The sequence below is a fragment of the Chiloscyllium plagiosum genome, unplaced genomic scaffold, assembly GCF_037043375.1.
Source record: "Chiloscyllium plagiosum isolate Xiang-an unplaced genomic scaffold, Cpla_swu_hap1 HiC_scaffold_26, whole genome shotgun sequence".
Classification (NCBI taxonomy): domain Eukaryota; kingdom Metazoa; phylum Chordata; class Chondrichthyes; order Orectolobiformes; family Hemiscylliidae; genus Chiloscyllium; species Chiloscyllium plagiosum.
In genome coordinates this window covers 13,893,190-13,912,823 of record NW_028270164.1, presented here as the reverse complement: position 1 = coordinate 13,912,823, position 19,634 = coordinate 13,893,190, and the positions used below count along the sequence as shown (strand labels likewise).

At 41.6% G+C, this 19,634-nt stretch overlaps 1 pseudogene; it reads right to left on the bottom strand.

Moving 5' to 3' along the window:
- Window positions 1–3,408: 3,408 nt before the first annotated feature.
- LOC148145085 (uncharacterized) lies at window positions 3,409–18,947 on the bottom strand (annotated as a pseudogene).
- Between the last annotated feature and the right edge of the window lie 687 nt (window positions 18,948–19,634).

Below are 19,634 nucleotides of genomic sequence, written 5' to 3'. Positions count from 1 at the left end.
GTCTGTAATCACGTAGAATGGGGATGCAGGTTTTGATTGATTAATATGTAAATCCCAGAATTTCTCTCAAATTCCTGTTTCGATGTATCTTAAGGTTGTATCAATAAATAGAAAAAGTGATAAACTCAGACAATGCATTACAGGTATGAGGTTAGATTCTGTGTCCAACTTGGAGTCAGACTGGTTTTATTTTGAAATTAGGAATTTGTAAAATATCACATTGTCTGACTGCCTATAGAGTGTGTGCTTTTTAAACAAAATGGAAAGTATCTACAACCACAAATTTGCAAATGCAGTTCACCCCATAGATTTCTGTGTGCGTGCATGTGTGTGTGTGAAAATTCTGGGGAAATGTAGTCCATGTCATAACTCCATTAGAATGTCCTAAGTGTGCATCCTCATCCAAGTGTCATCAGCACCACCAAGGAGCCTTGCACATTGCAGATTATCTCCTCACAGATTGACAATTCAATGTATGACCATTGTAACTGAGAATTGCTGTCTTCCATTCCTGAAGAAGGGCTCATGCCTGAAACATCGATTCTCCTGCTCCTTGGATGCTGCCTGACCTGCTGTGCTTTTCCAGCAACACATTTCCAGATCTGATCTCCAGCATCTGCAGTCTTCACTTTCTCCTGGAAGACGTCTTCCACTCATAGCCATGCAGTGCATTACAGAAATAGCAAACCCAAGTGGCACTTTAAAATGAGCTTTTCTGATTACGTTCGCCTCGTTAATGGGACACCGAGGGTGAACAGTGTTGTTGTCAATGATTGCTTAAGGCCATCAATTATAATGTTTATTTCTGGACAATGAGTGACCTGTTGTTGAAGTGTAATTTGATGCCAGTGGTAGGACTGAATCAGTGGATGCATGGTGGATGCAATTGTCCCGAATAGGTTTCAAATTCATAGAATTTTATTCCAACACCCTTCCCATCTAAAATATGAATAAATGACTCCACCCCGACTCTGCAATTGTCTGTCAATCATTTTACACAGTTATTGTACAGCAACCTGGTCAGAATTGGTGAAATGTCAACTGTGTGTTTTTGTGACAAAAACAGAAAGTGCTGGGGAAACACAGCAGGCCTGGCAGTTTCTGTAGAGAGAAAGCAGAATTACTGTTTTCGGTCCATTGACCATTCTTCAGAAACATTAGTAGCTTCGATAAGGTGCTCCATACGCTGCAGACGCAGGAAGTTGGGTGTTTGTGTGAATTAACAGCAGACTCTACCTGTGATGCAGAATGCTCCTTCTTCCTCTCTTTATTGTTGCTGTCCCTGTGGATCCAATTGTTTTTTGCCATCTCACCATTTCTGTTCATTCTCTCTCGATAGACTTGATGTTCCTAATTTCCCATCAGAGCCATGTCTTTGAGAATTAGATGTGATCTGTATGGACTTCAGTAAGGCGTTCGACAAGGTTCCCCATGGGAGACTGATTAGCAAGGTTAGACCTCATGGAATACAGGGAGAACTAGCCATTTGGATACAGAACTGGCTCAAAGGTAGAAGACAGAGGGTGGTGATGAAGGGTTGTTTTTCAGACTGGAGGCCTGTGACCAGTGGCGTGCTACAAGGATTGGTGCCGGGTCCTCTACTTTTCGTCATTTAATAAATGATTTGGATGCGAGCATAAGAGGTACAGTTAGTAAGTTTGCAGATGACACCAGAATTGCAGGTGTAGTGGACAGAGAAGAGGGTCACCTCAGATTACAACAGGATCTGGACCAGATGGGCCAATGGGCTGAGAAGTGGCAGATGGAGTTTAATTCAGATAAATGCGAGATGCTGCATTTTGGGAAAGCAAATCTTAGCAGGACTTATACACTTAATGGTAAGGTCCTAGAGATTGTTGATGAACAATGAGACCTTGGAGTGTTGGTTCATAGCTCCTTGAAAGTGGAGTTGCAGGTGGATGGGATAGTGAAGAAGGCGTTTGGTATGCTTTCCTTTATTGGTCAGAGTATTGAGTACAGGAGTTGGGAGGTCATATTGCGGCTGTACAGGATATTGGTGAGGCCACTGTTGGAATATTGCGTGCAATTCTGGTCTCCTTCCTGTTGGAAAGATGTTGTGAAACTTGAAAGGGTTCAGAAAAGATTTACAAGGATGTTGCCAGGGTTGGAGGATCTGAGCAACAGGGAGAGGCTGAACAGGCTGGGGCTGTTTTCCCTTGAGCGTCGGAGGCTGAGGGGTGACCTTATAGAGGTTTACAAAATTATGAGGGGCATGGATAGGATAAATAGGCAAAGTCTTTTCCCTGGGGTTGGGCAGTTTAGACCTAGAGGGCATAGGTTTAGGGTGAGAGGGAAAGATATAAAAGAGACGTAAGGGGCAACTTTTTCACGCAGAGGGTGGTACGTGTATGGAATGAGCTGCCAGAGGAAGTGGTGGAGGCTGGTACAATTGTAACATTTAAGAGGCATTTGGATGGGTATATGAATAGGAAGGGTTTGGAGGGATATGGGCCGGGCGCAGGCAGGTGGGACTAGATTGGGTTGGGATATCTGGTCGGCATGGACGGGTTGGACCGAAGGGTCTGTTTCCTTGCTGGACATCTCTATGACTCTATGACTGTAATTACAAAGTCTTTATTGGTCCTAACCCTCCCCATGTGAAGGACAAAGTGACAGTGACCTGGGAATATGAGAGACCCAGAAAGGGGGACTTGATGCTGTATTTCATCTTTAGATCAGACTCAGCTTACTTTGTTAAAATGTTCATTAAAGTCTACATGGGAGCTGTAAGTACCAATAAATGCTGAATACATCAAATCATTCAAATAGCAACAAATGTATTTTATTATTTTAACAGATAACAAGGTTCCATCCAATGAGACTATTACACACTACCTCACTTGTCTCTCTACCCAACAGCATTTACATTGTCTTCATTCCAGATTAGGACACATGACTATATTATCCAATGAGACTTAAAAAAGGGCATGGACAGGGTGAACAGCCAAGGTCATTTTCCTTTCTGGGGGTGTCCAGAACAAGAGGGCATAGGTTGAAGGTGAGAGAGAAAAGATTTCAAAATGTCCTGAGGAGTAACTTTTTCACATAGAGGGTGGGTGTGTGTATGAAATGAGCTGCCAGAGGAAGTGGTGGATGCTGGTACAATGACAGCATTTAACAGCATGAGGTCATCATGGAGAGAGATGAGGCAGGACCAGAGTAGGCCATTCAGTCCCTCGAGGCTCATTCAGCATTCATCTGGATCAGAGCAGATCTTCTACCTGAATACCATTTTTCTTGCACTCCAACCTCCCCCCCACCCATGTCCCTCCCTATCTTTATTACCCAGAACATTATTGATCTCTGTTTTGAATATACTCAATGCTGGAGCCCCCAGAGCTCTCTGGGGCAGAGAATTCCAACAAACCATCACCCTCTGAGTGAAGAAATTCCTGCTCATCTCAGTCACAAATGGTCAACCCATTCTTCTCAAACTGTGTCTCCTGCTTCGAAACCCCTCCACCCAGGGCCACCTCATTGATGGGGAACTTAGAGTGCTCAAAATCATTCGTGTAAAGGCCATGATGCTCACCTAATGTTTTCGTGTAAACATTGTGACTGAAACAGAACAAATCACCAGGAGAGTGAAGAGTACCCAGCGTATCACATCCCAGACAACGCAACTGTGTAAAACAGAAGAAATACAAAATCATTTGAAGGAAACAAGACTGCTTGATGTTTCAGACAGTTATCCCCTATTCACACTGCAGTATATTGTAGCAAAATAAAGCAGCACAGCTCAGGGAGTTATGTGGGAAACTTAAATTACAGTTTAATTTATGAATGACCTGAACAATATATAAAGCCAAATGTAGCACGTTTCAGTAGCATATCCTGTCATGCTCAGCATCTTGTTATCAATGAGGATTATTAGATGTGGATGGATATTTACAGGAGCACTGCAGTCTGGTGTAATATTCCAGTGGGTGAGAAGTCTCTTCAGTCAGTGAGGAACTCAGAATATCATCATCCCACACTGCTCCTGCACCTTCTAACAGGCAAGGCTTAACCAGCTGGAACCAGACAAACTCCCACCCGCTCAGTTTGGGAATAATGTTTAACATGAGTGACCGGAGGAGGAGATGGTGATAGAGAATGTAATGTCCCTGGCAGTGATACTCCAGAAGCCATGGTGCAAGAAAATCTGTTGCTTCTTTGAAACATACAACACCATGAACTCAGATGAATAATGAAGCATTTAATCTGGGACGTGGCAGGCAGAAAATTGGTTCTTCCCATTATGAATTTCCAATAACAGAAATAGCAACATTGTAAATGTTACAATGCGGAAATTGAACCCTTGCTAATTAAAACTGAAGTTAAAATACTCAGAAAAGCTTGCCTTCAGCTCACCAGTAAGGAAGTGAACATAATAACAATCGTATGAAATGAATGACCATTTACATTCTGATAAATTATTATCTAAAATTGAAATGTATTGTAAGCCGTTATGTGAAATCACTTATTCTGACTTGGACTCAATATTCGTGGAAATATCAACAATGAAATTGCTCTACCTTTTCCTGACAGACTTGGGTCCTGCCGATGTTCCTGTTGCTGTTGGTGATATTGTTGGTGAAGTTGTTGGTGATATTGTTAGTGAAGTAGTTGGTGAAGTTGTTGATATTGTTGGTGAAGTTGTTGGTGATATTGTTGGTGAAGTTGTTGGTGAAGTTGTTGGTGATATTGTTGGTGAAGTTGTTGGTGATATTGTTGGTGATATTGTTGATGATATTGTTGGTGAAGTTGTTGGTGATATTGTTGATGATATTGTTGGTGATATTGTTGGTGATATTGTTGGTGATATTGTTGGTGAAGCTGTTGGTGATATTGTTGGTGATATTGTTGGTGAAGTTGTTGTTGATATTGTTGGTGATATTGTTGTTGATATTGTTGGTGAAGTTGTTGGTGATATTGTTGATGATATTGTTGGTGATATTGTTGATGATATTGTTGGTGAAGTTGTTGGTGATATTGTTGATGATATTGTTGGTGAAGTTGTTGGTGATATTGTTGGTGAAGTTGTTGTTGATATTGTTGGTGATATTGTTGGTGATACTGTTGATGATATTGTTGGTGAAGCTGTTGGTGATATTGTTGGTGAAGTTGTTGTTGATATTGTTGGTGATATTGTTGTTGATATTGTTGGTGAAGTTGTTGGTGATATTGTTGGTGAAGTTGTTGGTGAAGTTGTTGATGATATTGTTAGTGAAGTTGTTGGTGAAGTTGTTGATGATATTGTTGGTGAAGTTGTTGGTGATATTGTTGGTGAAGTTGTTGATGATATTGTTGGTGAAGTTGTTGGTGATATTGTTGGTGAAGTTGTTAGTGATATTGTTGGTGAAGTTGTTGATGATATTGTTGGTGAAGTTGTTGGTGATATTGTTGGTGATATTGTTGGTGAAGTTGTTGATGATATTGTTGGTGAAGTTGTTGGTGATATTGTTGGTGATATTGTTGGTGAAGTTGTTGGTGAAGTTGTTGATGATATTGTTGGTGAAGTTGTTGGTGATATTGTTGGTGAAGTTGTTGGTGAAGTTGTTGATGATATTGTTGGTGAAGTTGTTAGTGATATTGTTGGTGAAGTTGTTGGTGAAGTTGTTGATGATATTGTTGGTGATATTGTTGGTGATATTGTTGGTGAAGTTGTTGGTGAAGTTGTTGATGATATTATTGGTGAAGTTGTTGGTGATATTGTTGGTGATATTGTTGGTGATATTGTTGGTGAAGTTGTTGGTGAAGTTGTTGATGATATTGTTGATGATATTGTTGGTGAAGTTGTTGATGATATTGTTGGTGATATTGTTGGTGAAGTTGTTGGTGATATTGTTGGTGATATTGTTGGTGATATTGTTGGTGAAGCTGTTGATGATATTGTTGTGGATGTTGTTGATGATTTTGTTGAGGATTTGTCACAAGTATATTCCCTTCCTATTGAGACATAAGGTAATATTCAGCTACATCGGAGTCTCAGTTACAGACAACCAAGAGAGCACTCTTCACCAATGGAACCTCAGGACTTGTTGTGAATAATGGATTTTGTTGAATTCATTTCACAATAACTCTCCCTGCCTGGAGAGATGTGGTAGTGACCGAGTTTGCATGTAGTTTGTATTTTGTTCCCCGCCCGGACATTGATGCTACTGTATTCTTATTAAAGCATTTGAAAGCCTGAGGTTGGGTGGAACTATATTACTAAGATCACCTTTCTCATCCTTGTCAAACATAAAAGAAAGTTCCAGCCAATAAGCTGGTCACTGCCCCCGCTGGACAATGCAGCCCCTACTCTGTCCTGTGATACCCTGTGGTTGTTGGGTGAGCTTCCACTGTGATTTTTGCCTCCACTATGGTATTTAGACCCAATGATGTAGTCTTTATGTTATCTCCTGTCACATGAGAACAAGGCGTGGATGTTGTCATACTGACAAATCAACAGAATATTTATACCAGCGTCCGGCCTAAACATATCTCATAGTCACAGACACTTAAGGGTCTGGGCTGAAACTGATGTATTCAGTTACATGCAGTGACACCCGTCCACTAACATGTCATGCCTGATGTGACCCTGACTAAGATGGAATCTGACACCATTGTCTCCTCAGGTCACATGCTACGATGCAGTGATGATTTTATCTATTAAAGGTATAACACACACAAGCTGTGAGATGTAATACAAATCTGGAGCACAGCATTTATGCATTTTCTGGAGCTTTATTACAATTTTGTCTCCTTTCAAAAATAAATTAACACCTTGTTAAAGATTGTTCAAATATCAAAGAGATTTAATGTGATGAGGTGCAGTTATTTGTAAGTTTGGCAGAAACTTAACCAATGAGCAGTTTGAATAAACATTGAATAAGTGTGTCAGCCTCAGTGTTTGTAGAAAACTTACCGATGCTGCTGATTTATGTCATGGAACTACAGCCCCTCTCTGCTACACTGAGAACTGAGACATGAACAGTTTCACTGTATTTTTCTCCCTGAGTATTTGAGGCTGTGCAGTACTATTGATTATCTTGCTGTTTGAAGGATTGCTATTGTGGTTCCAGTTTGTTGGTGCCAGAGATCATTGAATCTTGAGATGGGGTTTCCTCAGACCGTGTGTAGTGAATGAGGAGGGATCCCTGGGCAGACTCACAGGAGACAGTCATTGAAGCCCCTGACCATGAGATATTTGGTTGTGATTAAAACTGAAGTCGAGGCACAGAGATGGCTTTTTTGGGAAATAAACATTTGTTACAAAGCTAACTGTAATTGAAAAGCCAAAAACCCCCAAGACTTTGCCCTTCACTATCCCATTTAGTGCCATAGCCTCATATGGCACAGAAATAGTCCCTTCGATTTAATACATCCGCGCTGAACAAATTTCTCAAAATAAACCAGTCCCACTTATCGAGTCATAGACTTATAGAGATGTACAGCGTGGAAACAGACCCTTCGGTCCAACCCGTCCATGCCGACCAGATATCCCAACCCAATCTAGTCCCACCTGCCAGCACCCACTTGCCTGTGTTTGGTGCATATCCCTCCAAATCTTTCTTATTTATGTACTGATCCAAATTTCTTTTTAATGTTGCAACTGCCCCTTCATCTCCCATGCCCTCTGGCATTTCATTCTACATATAAAACACCCTCTGTGTGAAAATGTTGCCCCTCAGGTTCCTTTCATATTTTCTCCTCTCACCATGAAAACGTGACCCCTCACTTTGAACTCTCCCAGCCAAGTGAAAGAAATCTTTGCTAAACACCTTATCTCGTGATTTTATATAAACCTCTATAAAGTCACCTCTCAACCTCCTCCGCTTCAGTGGAAAAAGTCCCAGCCTATCATTATCACTCAAACCCTCCAGTCACAGCAACATCTTAGTCGATCTTTTCTGAAACCTCTTCAATTTAATAATAACCTTCCTGAAGCAGGGCGACCAGAACTGTACACATTAAACCAAAAGTGACCTCACCATCATTCTGTACAAGCTCATCGTGATGTTCCAACTCCGACTGTCTATGGTCTGAGCAATGATGGTAAGCATTCTAAATACCTTGTTAACCACCCTCTCTACCTGTGATGCAAATTTCAAAGATCCCCTGGGTCTCTGTGTTCAACAGCACTTACCCAGGGCCCTACTTTTAATTGTATAAGTCCTGTCCTGTTTTGTTTTACCAAAAGGCTATACCTCACATTGAACAAATTAAACTCCATCTGCCAATCCTCAACACATTGACCCAATTGATCAAGATCCCTTTGTAATCACAGATAATCTTTGTCACTGTCAACAATACCACCAACTGTGGTGTCATCCATAAACTTATGAACCAAGCCTTCTAAATTGTCATTCAAATCATTTATATAAATTACACAATCCCTGCAGAACACCACTGGTCACAGGCCTCCAATCCAAGAAAATGACCCTCCATCAGGTTTGGACAGCATGATTTCCCACACACTATCCCTAATCAGTTCTTGCCTCTCCGAATGCATGTAAATCCTATCTCTCAGAATACCCTCCAACAACCTACCCAGAACAGATATCGGACTCACATCTCTTTCATTCCCAGGCTTCTCCTGACAAAATTTCTTACATAAAGGCACAACATTAGCCACCCTCCAGTTCTTCGGCACCGCACCCGTGGCTGTGGATAATACAAATATCCCCACTCAGGGCACCCCAAATTCCTTCCGCAACCTCCTATAGCGTCGTGGGAGACACCTGGTCAGATCCTGGTGATTTATTCACCTTGATGTTATTTTCGACCTCCAGCACTTCCTCTTCTACAATGAGACTGCTTTCATGACATCACTATTTTTGTCCCTGAGTTCCCTAGCCTCTATGTCTTTCTCCCTGGTTAAAACCTCCTGCAAAATAATTGTTTAGTATCACTCCCATCTCTTCTGGATCCACACAAAGATGATTCCTCTTACTTTTTTTCCTGAATCTGAGAGTTGGTGTGTTACATTGGGGTTTATTAAAGGGTTTGGGCTGGTAACTACAACCCAGATATCCCACTTATTTAAAACCACGGGTTTCACATGGAGCTGTCCCTTGCTGATATTGGCAGTGGTCACTTCCATCCTCTTGAGATGGCTTTCTGACCTTGCAGGAATAATGTGAAACTTCATCCACAAACATCTTAACCACCAGTGATCATCCATCAACAGAACCGTAAGGAGCCATGAGGCAGACAGATGAGGTTCCCCATCTCCAAGCAGTACTCCGAAAACATGGCTTGAGTGTGTTTTAAGTTCATCATTTCTGCAGCAAATAAACTGTTAATTCTCTATCTTTTAGTGTTCCATGGCCAGCTTTCTAATTACCTCAACCTCATCGACACTGTCTCACCTGCCACAGCACAGCATTACTTCTCTCTGCTGGACTGTGGGATCCAGCTGAATTTTAACCCCGAAGGGGAACTGGAACCCCCAACATGCTGCCATCAGAAGTGAGAGTGCAGCCACATGAGCTGCTGCTGATAGTTCCAAATACAGTTCCCGGGTGTCACTTCGACTTGATGCTGACTTGCTTCTTCTCTGACGCTCAAACAGATCATATCAGGAAATGGCTGCATGCAGTATTTACAGATATTTCATTGTACAACTGATCTCCACTCTATCCCCAGTCTCGGCCCAAAATCTGGACACAACAGTCACGGACTGAATTTAAAATTCCATCTGTTAGAAAATGTAAATTCTCCATCAATCAAACGCCATTTTAATATGCAGGGATTGTTGGAGTTGTTACAATGTTTCTGCATGCTGTGGGTCAGAGTTTTTGTACCTGCTCATTTTCCAAGTTCAATCCAAACCCATTGGCTTTGTTCAGAACTGACAATGAAACAAATGGAGTGCATTTTATCAATTACAGTTTTCCAGAGTGAGGTGATAAGTAAGGAGAAAGTGAGGTCTGCAGATGCTGGAGATCAAAGTTGAAACTTTATTGCTGGAACAGCACAGCAGGTCAGGCAGCATCCAGGGAACAGGAGATTCGACGTTTCGGGCACAGGCCCTTCTTCAGGAATGAGCAGAGAGTGTTCAGCAGGAGAAGATAAAAGGTAGGGAGGAGGGACTTGGAGGAGGGGCGTTGGATATGTGATAGGTGGAAAGAGGTCAAGGTGAGGGTGATAGGTCGGAGTAGGATGGAGGCGGAGAGGTCAAGAAGAAGACTTGATAAGTAAACATTGTTTGCATCACACTTACTGATGCTGTTGGTCTGTATCCTGTAACTGCAGTTCTTCTCTCTTACATTGTTGACTGAGACATGAACAATTTCACTGGATTTTGTTCCCTGAGTATTTGAGGCTGTGCAGTAATATTGATGATGTTGCCATGTGAAGGATTGACAATATAGATCCAGTTTATTGGTGTCAGAGATCTTTGAATCTTTAGATGGGGTCTTCTCAGACCATGTGTAATGAATGGGGAGGGATCCCTGGGAAGACTCACAGGAGACTGTCACTGAACCCCCAGAACATGAGACATTTGGTTGGGATAAATATCGAAGCCCAGGAACAGAGACGGCTTCTGTGGGAAAGAAACAGTTATTGAGAGATCGAATAAATAAATACCCTTCGTCGGTTTGTCACCCCCTTTCTTCCGTGATAAAATACTGATCACACAAATCAACAAAGGATAATTTAAGAAAATCACTGAAACATTTACCTTCAGAGATGTGCAGGTTTACATTAGACATGCGGTCACAGTAAATACCAGGAATCTCAATCCCACAGCTGTCCCATCCGGCATCTTCCTATAGAAGATTCTTTATTGTGACAAGAAATATTCCCTGTGTTTTGTTATCAGTGATTGATATTCTCCCATTTGGCCAATTTGTCAGTGCTATAACATTACATGAACAAGTCCATCCGTGACACCAATATTTCATGTTTGGCTGCTACCACCTTCTAGGTAGTGACAAGATATTGTGATAAATTCCTGTAATGTGTTTGTCTGTCCAAAAGCACCTGAAACTGAGGAGACAATATTTCAGAAATTTAACTGGAAAGAAATGTTTAATAAACACAGATGCATTTAAAGCAACTGCATTCCATCTGGTATATGATGAAGGTAATTATTCATATAAACTGTTATCAGAGCCTCAGGTTGTTCTAAATTCCCTGGGAATGATTGAAACAGTTGGGATATTTTCTTACCCCACTGGTCGAGCTTTGGGATAATCTTGAAATTGGGTTTGTGCTGCCCGCAGTGGGCTCTAACTCCACCGTGTGTGACATCATCGAAATGTTGCCCCCCCGGAGAGCAGCCTGAGTGACAGGCCTGGATTGGAGTCGGCTGGGGATCAGTGTGAAGGAGGGCACAGGTGCTGAAGGGTCCTTACTCCGACCAGAGAAGGAGGCTTTCATCCAGGGAGGAGAGAGGGGGGGATGTGTGTGTGGACTCATGGTGGGATCAGGGGCTGAATTTTCAGGGCTCAAGGGGCTGATACAACAAGTGATCCAGGAAGATTTGGAGAGGCCTCAAGTGGGAAAGGAAGAGAACTGAAGTTCAGCAAGGATTGGTTCATGAGGGGAGAGAGAGATCAATGTGCAGGATCTAGAGGGCAGTAAAGGCAGGATTAATTGTAATTACACATTGTTGTCATTGTATGGATAGTAAAATAGTTTACAGATTGTTCTGGATGAGAAGCTTCATGAGAAAATGTTTACATTGCTGCCACATTGTGTCCCGGTGTGGAAGAGGAGCAGCCTGTTGATGACTGGATCGACTTTACTTTAATAACTTTCAGAAAAGAGACGGGGAGCAAAATACATGAACGTTTAAATGTGATGAAGGGGAGGAAAAAGAGACCTCATTGGAAGAAGGAAGCCTTAAAAAGAAAGGGGATTGCCAAACAGAGAGATGCACAATTCAGGTTTCTGTCCATGAGGTATTCTGCATGAAATTGGTGGGTGATGCCATGGAGGATTACAGGAGACGTGGTGAGTTCTTCAAGCAGATGATCTTATATTTGCAAACAAAAGCCGTGACAACTAGAAAGTGAATTCATGATTGCCCCGCACCTCAGGGTCTGTTATTTTTTATACCTTTTAGTTATCATGCTTTCTTCGAGTTTATCAGCATGTCCAATTGTGTTGGTCAGGGCTATCTTTCTGCAGTTATGCAACAAACCAATGATGTTCGTTCATGTTATGTCTCTACTTCTGCCACTATGGTTTTTTTCTACTTCAAGCTTATTCTTAACTTTACTATATTGTGATTAGATATTTACTATTACATCTGCTACAATGGTCTTCAGCCCTAGGTTGACCCTATTACATCATGCGAACATTTACTTGTATGTCATGTGCTTTTATTAACCTGATTATGCTGCAGTTGGTACCTAACCTAATTATACTGCCGAACTAACATAATGATACTGCCATTGTTCTATACCTGATTGATGGAGTATTCCACAGATCCTTGTAACATTCCACCAGTCCTCATGTTTAATCCTTCACATGCCTTTATGCTCTTTATTTTCCATAGCGAAAGCAAAAAACATCTTGCAGGAACATTTCATGGATTTGAATTCAACGAGTTGTAGCCGAGAGTAATGCGATAATGGGAATTTTAATCTTAGGTGTTTCAAAGTTTCTTGATCCTAAATGGAGAGATTGTAATGATGAACAATAAGTTTATTGCAGTGTTATGTTGTAATGTGTAAATCAAAGGGAGTGAAAGAGATTAAGCAACTTGATTCATGTTAGACTGGAAGGAAGAAGGATTTTTTCTGTGAAGAGAAATATAAACCAACCATCTACTTTTGTGACTGAGCCTCACAAAACAATATTTAATGAGCTGCACTTCAAAAAGAAAAGAAATAAAAGCAAATTCAAGATGGTGTTTTTTTAGAATTTGTTACCACTCCAGTTTTCATTATGTACTGAACATGTAAAACTTTGGGCAAATTAAAATGATTATGCTGCTTTTTTCACTTTAAAGAAATATTTTTTGGTCCTTTTTTTATTTCACTCATAATTAATAATGCCACTCTAAAGTAATTGAGAACTATGTCGCATGGGATTATAATATGTTCAAGAGAAGATATGACATTTTGTGATGTTGTTCAGGTATTTTTATATTTGTTCCTTTAAACCTCAACGACTTCCATATTTAGAGACACGTGAGGCAGACAAAGTACATGCTGTGTCTGTTTTCTGCAGCTTGTCACTTGCCTGAAGCCAGTTGCTGTAATGTGAGGGGTGTCACTCTGCATTGGACAAGGCTGATCTGGAATCTTACCCAGTCCTGCTCCCTACCAAGGACATTTTGGAAGGATTTGCAGATTGATCATGAACCTTATTTGAGGAGGTGCCAGTGTTGGACTGAGTTGGATAACGTTAAAAATAATGCAGCAGCAGGTTATAGTCCAAAAGGTTTCATTAGAATTACTAGCTTTTGGAGCACTGTTCCTTCATCAGGTAGCTATCTAACAAAGGAGCAGTGCTCCTAAAGCTAGTCCTTCCAAATAAACATGCTGGATTATAACCTGGTATTGTGTGATCTCTAACTTTGAAACTGTTGGGCTTTGTCGGAATACACATTCCTTTGTAAAATGTGCTGGAGTGTGAATTGAACTCTGAGCATTTGTCACAACAATAACAATGTTACCCACTGTGTCACACAATCTTCCTTTGGCCCTTTACATACTTCCAGATATTTAAACAACTTAACTGTAAACACCAGACCATAAACTTTATCAAACATTGATTATCTGAATATATAACTCAGATGGTCATTCACCAGGAATGGAACAGATGAGGAGAATCAAAGTCCACATCATTTTATTCACAAAGACCAGTTCAAGTCTTGATGTCAGTCTCTCAGCTCTTGTTTCTCACATTGTGATAAGTGTGTAATGCAATGTCTACAAGAAGTTACACACGGAAGAGGATAAAGGAAGCCAGCTACTGAAACCACAGTGAGCCAGAGGTTGAAATTTTATCCTGGACATTTTTTTTTCCTGTCAGTTATGTTTAACAGAAGAACTAAATTATTTTTCATTGAAAGAATAGAAAATTCTGAAATCAAGACAGTTAAAGGATTCGGTGGTGAAGATCAGGTTGACCCAAGCTCAGTAGTTATAGTGAAATCTCAGCTGAATGACAAATGGTTCGTTCTCTCATGTTAGAACATTTCAACAAACAGTGTTTGACAAATATGGATTTGTTTTGCAAAAAATAATCATGGAGCTAAAATAGAATTTTTTAGAATATTTTGTTTGTTTGCAGAATCTGCCTCCTGTTCATGCTGAATAATTCTTCTGTCAGCATCTGAACTCTGGGGTGTACAGGAGAAGGACACCCTCTGCTCCATTTCCACAAGATCCAAGTAAACAAGCCATGGGGCCAATTTCAGGCAGAAAAACAAACTCAACAATGGAGAGAAAATTCAGGGGGAAGTGAGCTGTGATGGAGTGACTGGGAGTGAGCTTCAGCCCCTGAATGACATGGACACTGTAGAATCAGTTGGAAAAATAGGACCAGATTGAAAAATTAGATTCTGTGATGAAATAGTGAAGACAGCAGTTATTAACAAAGTGAAGAATATCTGATCTAATTGTCAGGGATCCTGTAAAGTGACTTGCTCAGTGTCAAAGCCATACCCTGGTAGACGGTCACTCAGCAGTTTTTAAAAGGCTGTTCTTCTGAGACAAATAATTGCAGGACCTGCAGCTGCCACAAATCCCCTCCCCCATTCGGATGGATGTCTCATTTGCTCTGGAATGGTGCAGTGATCCACCCACAACATGGACATGAGCCTGTCCCAGGAGATTTCCTTCCCAGAGATTGTGATCAAAGGGCTGGGTCTGAAAACTCTCAGTACAGTCTTGAATGACCCAGAGTGTGCCACCCACAATATCCTGTTGATTAACACTGACGTGGGCTCTAAGAAGACTGTCCCCACACTGCCTTTCCAGAAAGCCTCTCCACTGAACATTTCTATCAGTGGCTGTGCAAACATGGCTGCAGACATATTCAGATGACATATGACATCCTGCTCAGGACATCTGTCCACTGCTTGTTCAATCCACATCCAACAATGTCCTTCAAATGGACCAGGGCCCACAACATTAGCCTTCAGTAAGTCCTGTCCCAGGGCAGCTCTCTCTCCAATTTGCAGACAAAAGTAACTAACACTGAGTCTCATTGTACCTCCAGGGCTATCTATCACACATCCCCCTTGATAATATTCACACTTTTGTCTTCCAGTGTCAAATGACAATGAACATCAAACCATGCAACAAGTGTGGAAGCTTGTTTTTTACACCTCAACTTCTCAAAAGAGGACAGCACATTGGTTCAGTGGTTAACACTGCTGCCTCACAGCCCCAGTGACCTGGGTTCAGTTAAAACCTTGGGTGACTGCGTGCAGTTTGCACGTTCTTCCTGTGTCTGTGTGTGTTTCCTCCAGGTGCTTCAGTTTCCTCTCACTGTCTAAATATCTTTTGCTGTAAATTCTGTATCCTATGATCCTACTCCTCTATGTACCTGACAAAGGAGCAGCACTCCGAAAGCGTGCACTTCCAGATTAAACTGTTGGACTGTAACCTGATGTTGTGTGATTTTTAACTTTAAATATGTGCAGGTTCGGTTGAGTGGTCATGCTAAATTGCCCATTGTGTTCAGGGATGTACAGGCTCAGTGGGTTAGCCATGGGAAATGTGTGGCTATGGGAACAGAGTGGGGTCCTGGGTCTAGCGGAAAGTTCTTCAGATGGCTGGTGCAGACTCGATGGGCCAAATGGCTTCTTTCTGCACTGTAGGGATCCTATAATTCTCAGTTACATTCCTCATTGACCAGGAACCTGTTTGAGGTTTTAATGGAATGGGCCCAAACTGAATATGTGTTCATTTACAATGAACCATTCACACACAGCTTGCTGCAGACAGAAACATTTTTAGAAATAAAGCAATTTTGGGAGGAAAACTATTTTACCAGATTTAAATTTTCATTGGATAAAATTTTAAAATGATTCAGTTCTATTGAAGTTAATTTGGATTGCGATGTTTGGGATAAAAGTTCAAATTGTTTTAGAATGATAGGTGGATTTGCAGCTTTCTAAAAGCAGTGAGCTGAGAAGCACGTTTATTTGTTTCAACGCCTTGCCTTGTTTATGTGTTTGCGAATATGGCAAGTTACACTAATATAGCACCTTCAAAGATGTAAAGCTGGAGCAGAGATATAGATGAGTGTAAGTTGATGCATGGTGGAAGATTCAAGGCCAGCTGGAATGATGTTGGAATAGTTCAGTGTGGAGCTCACAACATCATGGATGAGAGCTCTGTTGGACAGGGAGATGGAGGAGTCCATGGCTAAGGAAAGGTGATTGCAGCGGGATAAAGACAATGGCTTCAATCTTCAGAATTGTCAGCTGTAATTTTATTGAAGCTGTGAAATTGCAGAGACAAGCACAATCACAGCAGGTAGGTCAGAGGCAGTCCTTAAACTGGATCAATGGGGATGGAGGCATCAACCATCACTATCAATCCCGAGCCGTATGTCTAGCTGTCTCCTTGGAGAGGTGAACAACTGTCATTTAGACTCAGGCTCAGCACTCAGTGTCTGCTGGATATGAGCCACTGGCAAGAAGATTCAGGATGTGGAGGAGCTGCTGTTGGACCTGGGTGGACAAAGTTGGAAACCATTCCTCAAGAAGGGCTCATACCCGAAACGTCAATTCTCCTGCTCCTTGGATGCTGCCTGACCTGCTGCGCTTTTCCAGCAATACATTTTCAGCAAAGTTGGAAACCACACAACACCAGGTTATAGTCCAACAGGTTTATTTGAAAATACAAGCTTTTGGAACACTGCTCCTTTGCCAGGTAGCCGGTGGGGCAGGATACATGGGACACAGGATTTATAATGTATTAGAAAATCCTAGATAGCAGTTAAGTCTTTAATCACATCGAATGGAGATGCAGGTTTCAATTGATTAATATTTAAATCCCAGAATCTCTTTCAAGTCCCTGCCCCAATACATCTTAAGGTTTTATCAGAAAATAACAAAAAAAGTGACATCTCATCCAGAAAATGTGTTAGAGATATGAGGTTACAGTCTGTCTGTGTTCCAACCTGGAGTCAGATTAGTTTTATTTCAAAGTAGGAATTTATAAAATGTAACATTGACTGACTGCCTCCAGATTGAGTGCTTTTTGAACAAAATACAATATATCTGCCAATACAAATCTGCAAACGCAAATTCACTCCATCGATTTATGTTTGTGTGCACGCACGCACGCGCGTATGTGTGTATGTGTGTGTACCTGTGTGAAAGAGTGACGGGAGGGTTGATAGCGAAAGATGAGCGACTCTCCAACCACACGGCATCAATTATCACTTCACCAGTTTCCTCATCTCTGCTTCCTCCACCTCATCCCAGATCAAATCCTCCAACCCGGCACTGCCCTTTTGAACTGTCCTACTTGTCCATCTTCCTTCCCACCTATCTGCTCCACCCTCCCCTCCAACCTATCACCATCACCACCCACCTGCATCTACCTATCACCTTCTGAACTACCCTCCCTCAGCTCCAGCCCCAGCCCCACGCTTCTATTTATCTCTCAACACACCTCTGCCCTGCCCCTTCATTCCTGATGAAAGGCTTCTGCCTAAAACTTCAACTCTCCTGCTCCTCGGATGCTGCCTAACCTGTTGTGCTTTTCCAGCACCACACTTTCCAAGTCTGATTTCCAGCATCTGCAGTCTTCACTTTCTCCTGGAGCTGAAAGAGCACTTGAAGCTTGAATGAGCACTTAAGGGTCTCAATTAGTGGTAGGCTGGTGTCTTAACATTAGATTAGATTCTCTGGTGTTGTTGAAGCTTGGACTTTCCTGCCAAGATCCAAATTTAATCAAGGATGGAGAAGAGGCTGGATTAGCTGCCCCACCATCCGAGCTAATAAAGCTTACTTGCCAACTCCAGAGAAGATTGTGCCCAGAGGTTTCAGAGCACTGCCCCATCATCAGGTGACTTCACCTGAAGGACCAACGCTCAGAAAGCTTGTGATCTCAATAAACCTGATGCACTATAACCTGGAGTCGTGTGACTTCTGACTTTGTCCACCCCAGTCCAACACTGGCACCTCGACATCATGGCCCATAGGTTTGGGAGTGGAGCCTCTTACCTCAGCTACGATTCTGATGGGGAGAGTGTAGAGTTAATAAAATCCCACGGCTCCACAAGCAGAACCAAAGGTATCAATATTTCATATAGTCACTAAAATGGTTCAGTTTTTTCTATTTTTTACAGTTATTATAAACAAAAGAGATGTTCCTTTCATTTCTTTGATGTATTCCAAAAATAATTTGTTTATTAAAACAACCCATTTTTAAATCAATTGGCAGAACAGTGAGCAACCAAACTACATCCTCTTAATCTCAAACACAGATTCACACACAGAGAGGGGAAGACCACACAGCTCTGCAAAGGGTTTGTGGGTGGGATAAATTCAGACAACAGGATAAGGCAGAGGATTTCTCTTCAAGTTAGTTCAGACATTTAGGCCAGAAACACAATCTCTTTTAAAAGCTTCAGGTTGCCTACTTCCCAAAATTATTTGTTGTTCCAGTACATGGCAAAAAAAACACTTTGCTTTGACCTTTGACACTTTTCCAGCAATCACATGTTAAATACCTCTTCAACCCAATAATGTCCAACCAATTCCATTTCCCAATTGTTGTAATCCAGAAACACTGTGGAATACCAGCTTTAATGTTGCTGTGATGCCAAGGGTGTAGGCTGACTATATCAGACAACACTGCAGGCCAGCAGTGAGCCAATCATGTTAACGAGCCCATACTGTAATCCCAGGGTGACATATCCAACATTAGACATGATGCTGCTGTTGAACAATATTGAACAATCCCACCTGTGCACAGAAACACACCAGAAACCAGTTTCAGATTATCTACTGGGCTTGCAGTATGATTCATTTGTGCAGGCTAGAAATTACATATATTACTACTGAGGGCTCTGTTCTTTCCAGGAAAATGAATATGTCCGTACATCTCACCTCTTTAATTGAGGAGAGAATCATGCACTTTGCTAATCATTGCAGCCTGAACCAATCAGAGCTTACTTGGCTGGTCTGAGTTTAATCAGTTAAGCTTGCTGGTTAACAGTTCCTGCTGCATCTCCATGCCAACCATTATCCAAACAATTTGCACTCCCTTCTCATGCTGTTTATATTGATATTTCCTTTTGAAGTTTAGTTTCTTGTGGCTTAGTCCTGATGAGAATGGAACAACACCCTTAACTTTTGCATCTCTTTTTAACAATGTGCAAGTTCTGTATCACACAATCATTAGGGTCCCATAGTGCCATGCTAGCACGTCAAGTTTGATTTTTGAACTTAGCTCTGGGAATGAGGCTCCAACCTGGAATCTGTGACTCAGAGGTTAGAGTGAGGGGAACCAGGAAGATGGGGACTGATTGGGTTGACAAACACCTTGATATTTGGAAAACTGTTCTTGCTATTTTTATGCAAATGATCCGGACTTGGGAATTAAAGGTAAATTGATTCCATTTGCTGAGGAAACCAAACTGGAAAGAGCATGGAATTGTTGGGAACAAATCCTAAGGAGTTGGACAAAGTAAATGTGTGGGCAGCTTACAACAGG